This window comes from Saccopteryx leptura, chromosome 13, assembly GCF_036850995.1.
Source record: "Saccopteryx leptura isolate mSacLep1 chromosome 13, mSacLep1_pri_phased_curated, whole genome shotgun sequence".
Taxonomy (NCBI): Eukaryota; Metazoa; Chordata; class Mammalia; order Chiroptera; family Emballonuridae; genus Saccopteryx; species Saccopteryx leptura.
Genome location: NC_089515.1, coordinates 16,950,190 through 16,955,207, shown reverse-complemented (window position 1 = coordinate 16,955,207; position 5,018 = coordinate 16,950,190).

The window sequence follows — 5,018 nt, the reverse complement described above, 5'->3', positions numbered from 1 at the left end:
GGCTATTTCCCTAAGGTCACCGTGCAGCACCTCATGCTTCCCTCCCCAGCCTTCATCCCCTGCCTCTACAGTGGGGTCCCTGCCCTAGGGAAGAGGGGAGGGGCTGCTACGGATGGAAGTGTGTCTGGGCACAGACCCAGAAAAACAAGGGAAACTGCTCCGTCCTCTGCCATCTGACTGGGAACAATGTCCGTGTGTCTAGAGAAGAAAATCAATTATGTGACTGACTGACCTGTGCTTCAATGAGATAGGTTCCACCTCTGAGGCAGTGCCTTCTCCAGGCGGTGTTCTGAGGCTTTGTCGGGAATGACAAGAGAATGTTGATGTTGCTGTGATCGGAGGGTTAGCTGGTTGCCTTTAGATGCTGTACTTGTATCCCCTTGTCAAGGCCCTGCTGTTAAAGACAGGATGAGGTCTCTGGGGTGGGGACGGTCTCCTGAGCAATGAGCACGTGAGGGAGGAGGAGGAGAAGGGCAAGGGGAGTGCTGTCGAGTCTGCAGGCAGTTACCTGTGTCCCTCCCACCCTCCACCCCCCTGCAGAGCGGACAGGAAAGGCCGGGACCTCTTACTTCCGTTTCCTCAGTTGTAAGATGAGGCAAGAGACCTTCCCAGGGTCTCAAAACTAGGCAGTGTCAGAGAGGAGTCTAACATTCAGTCTCTAGGCTGCAAGTTGAGTGCCTTTCCCATCATTCCAACCGGCTCATTGCTTGTGACAGGCTTGAATAAAGAAACTTCTGGATGCATAGGTGGTTTCTCTAGAGCACTAATTACTCAAAAATGTCAAAGGTATTACACACACACACACACACACACACACACACACACACACACACACACACACAGAGGCATTTCTGTTAAGTCAGTCAGGGAACTGCTAGAACAGGCTTCATTACTGCAGGACTTCTCAGTGCCTTTGTAGGCTCACCTAAGCGATTCCCTGAGATTATTCAAGTCAGAGAGAAAGGATCCAGTGAGTTCTTCAATTATGAAGTCCATTCCTCTTGGGTTACATTGTAAAGGACTAGTTTTTGAAGAAATATGCTTGCAGAAACTATGCTTTATTTTGCAATTTTTTTCTTTAGCTTCCTCCACAAACTGCAGAAAGCCACCGCTATGAACTGAGAGACTCTGTGGGGATGGTAGACCGAGGGGTTATTCCTGGCCTGGGTGACCATCACATCCCTGCCTCTGTTCTTACACAGGTCTGTCTTTCTAAGGCCCACTGTCCTCACAGAGAAGGGCTGGTCTGGAGATCAGGAGGCTCTGCCACCTCCCTGCAGGGTGACCTCAGGCAAGTCAATTTCCCAACTGCATCCTCAGAGTCACCTCCAGGGTGCATGCGACTGACCAGGGCACTTTGTTAAGCTGCAGGATCTTGGGTCTCATTCCGGAGATTACAATCCAGTAGGTTTGGGGTGAGGCTCTGGGAGGTGCGTTTGTAATTGTCGTGCCAGGTGGTGGTCATGGTGTGAAAGCCTGTCTACACTAAGGCCAAGGGGAGATTCATCTAGACCAGTGAGGACCACAGGGAGGCATCTAAACACATGACAGAGATGTGGGCGTCAGCCAGCTGGTGTCAGATGTACACATCCAGCCTACTGCCTGACTCTCCGAGAAAGGAGGAGCCTTTCCCCTAACCCCACCTTCTTCTTCTTCTTCTTTTTTTTTTTTCCTGAAGCTGGAAACGGGGAGAGACAGTCAGACAGACTCCCACATGCACCCGACCGGGATCCACCCGGCACGCCCACCAGGGGCGATGCTCTGCCCTTCCGGGGTGCCGCTCTGCCGCGACCAGAGCCACTCTAGCTCCTGGGGCAGAGGCCAAGGAGCCATCCCCAGCGCCCGGGCCATCTCTGCTCCAATGGAGCCTCGGCTGCGGGAGGGGAAGAGAGAGACAGAGAGGAAGGGGGGGGGGTGGAGAAGCAAATGGGCGCTTCTATGTGCCCTGACCGGGAATCGAACCCGGGTCCCCCGCACACCAGACTGACGCTCTACCGCTGAGCCAAACCCCACCTTCTTCTTACCTGTCTTTGTTATTATTCTCTTTTTACTTACCTGATGGGAATTATTGCCTGATGGTAATTATTCACCTCTTCAGGGAGAGGAGAAGACTCCCTTGTTTATCTACAATTCACTACCTATTACAAGGCATTAAAAAACCAATTAATTGAATCAGACTTTCAAGGGTATATGCTGGAAATGCCACTATGATAGTAAAATCCATTTACGACCTGCCTAGAAGCTGCCCCTTTTAGAAAAGTTTTGCTGCTAAACCGAGAGTTACATAATCCCAACCTCTGTTTGCAGGCAAGTCGCCAATAGTTTTGGTTGCTTTAAAAAAGAAAAAAAATTTCCAATTTCACTTTAAACCAGGCATGGTTAGTAAACTTTAGAATTAGGGAAATTTTCAAGTGAACATATATTACTTTGCTAATCAAACCTAAGTTATTTAAAAAAAGTTCAGAGAAATGAAGTAGGACTGGGGAATATACGAGAGTATTGAAATCTTTATCCCACAAGGCAAACTAGCAGAGGGAGTGCTGTCGACGCGAAAAGTTCTTGCTGGAGGTTTCGCGCCTCAAACCAAGGTGGCCCCTTCACCATTTTCACACTGGCAGCCGGTAAAAATAACAAACAGTATAGAGCTGTGCTTCTTAGTTTCTGGTGCTCATATTGTATACAAGCTTTTTATTTTTTTGTGAGAGGAGGGGAGGCAGAGAGACAGACTTCCACATGTGTCCCGCCCAGGATCCACCAGGCAAGCCCACTAGGGGGCGATGCTCTGCCCATCTGGGGTTGTCGCTTGGCAAAAGAGCCATTTATTTTTTTAGTGCCCGAAGTGGGGACTACAGAGCCATCCTCAGCACCCACCTGGAGCCAACTCACTCCAATCAAGCCATGGATGTGGGAGAGGAAAAGAGAGAAAGAGAGAGAGAGTGAGAGAGAGAGAAGGGAAGGGGGAGGGGTGGAGAAGCGGATGGTCACTTCTCCTGTGTGCCCTGATCGGGAATTGAACCCAGGACTTATACACGTCAGGTCGATGCTCTACCGCTCAGCCAGTTGGCCAGGGCCTATTTTGCTTCTTCACATAGCATCTTAACGTAAGATCTTCCCCACATTGCCACAAAGCCTTCCGAGATGAACTATAATGGCAGCATTCTTTTCCATCACACAAAAACACTATAATCCATTTCACCGTGGTCCTCCTGTTGAACATTTTGGTTGTTTCTATTTTCTCCTTCTTACAGAAAAATATATTGTTAATAAGAGGTTAATAAGAACCCTGGCTGTACATCAAGGTCACCTGGGACTAATGCTCTGTGTCTAATCATAGCAGACCAGTTAAATCAACTTGAGGTTATGGGAGACTCTAGACATTGATATATTTCTTATATGCCTACAGTCAGGGTCCTGTCAGGACTTAGAAACCAGAAATGAAGAACTTTAAATATTTTAACAAGTTAACCAGTTATTGAGGAATGCAGGAGTAGTGGTACAGGAACAAAGGAAGCAAATCGCGGAGGACAAACACGCTCAGACAACATGCTGGAGGAAGGGGATTTATTGGCTAGAGCAGCTACATGACCCAATGGGCACAAAGACGCTAGCCCCGGAAGTTGGCTTTCTTGAGTCTTCTATACCAGTGGTGCCCAACCCCCCAGGCCGCAGACCAGTACCAGTCTGTGGGCCATTTGGTACCGGTCCGCAGAGAAAGAATAAATAACTTACATTATTTCCGTTTTATTTATATTTAAGTCTGAACGATGTTTTATTTTTAAAAAATGACCAGACTCCCTTTGTTACATCCGTCTAAGACTCACTCTTGATGCTTGTCTCGGTCACGTGATATATTTATCTGTCCCACCCTAAAGGCTGGTCTGTGAAAATATTTTCTAACATTAAACCAGTCCATGGCCCAAAAAAGGTTGGGGACCACTGTTCTATACTTTTACAGCTTTCACGTGAAAGGCTCCTGATCCCTTTGTCCTAGACCTGTGTGCCCCTTGTGTCTCCAGCAGGGGAGGGGCATGAGGGGGAGGTTCAGACTGTTTGTTCCAGGAAGCAGATAAAGGAACTGCGTGGCTGTAGGTTGTTACGTTTTAAACTCCTTCAGGCCCTTTCATCCTCAGTAGTTACTACCTCTTAGGGTGGGGAGCACAAAGCAATGAAGTCAGGGCTGTTAGAACTTAAGAGCAGAGCCCTGGCTGGATAGAGTGGTTGTTGGTTCATGTGTCTTGATGCAGCAAGGTTGTGGGTTCAATCCCTGGTCAGCACACATACAGAAATGGATTGATGTCTTTCTCCCTCTGTCCCCCTCCCTCTCCCCCTCCCTCCTCTCCTTTCCTTCCTCCCCTCCCCCTTTCTCCCTCCCTCCCTCTTCCTTCCCCCTGTCTCCTTCCCTCCTTCTCCCTTTCTCTCTCCCTCTCTCCCTTTCCCTCTCCCTTCCTCTCTCTAGCATAAATCTTTTTGTAAACCTTAGAGCAGAGGGGAGGGCCCATGCAGAGCCAAGACCCTGACCTCTGGGCACCGGGCCAGTGTCTGACCTCAGAGGAAGGACCTCCTGGAGCTGAGGAACTGGCTCACTAGAGCTTTCTTAGCTCTCGATGGTTCTGAGATTGAGGCAACACAGGAAGCTAAGACCAGCCTTTCCTACTGGAACTAACTGGTAAGGGCCAGGGTGACACTGATAGGAACAGAAAGCCAGCAGGGTGGAGAGAAATCCCTTCACTGTATTCCATCTGCTCAGTCTCCTCTAGTGCCCCCTGTTGGCAGAGCGTGTAAAGGAGAAATGCTGTTGGCACAATTCCGAAGCAGTATATAGGATAGGTTTAAAGTAAAATGTGTGAATTAGTAACCAGCATTGTTCTCCCAGGTGATTCTGCTGGGCAGGCAGAGTCGAGAATCGTGAACTATTGAAAACTATGATTCAGGCCTCCCATAGGCATTCCTGGTTTGCTTTGGTTTTTTCCCAGTCAGTTCAACGTGCCCCTGACCATCAGTCAGTTCCTGTGGTCTTC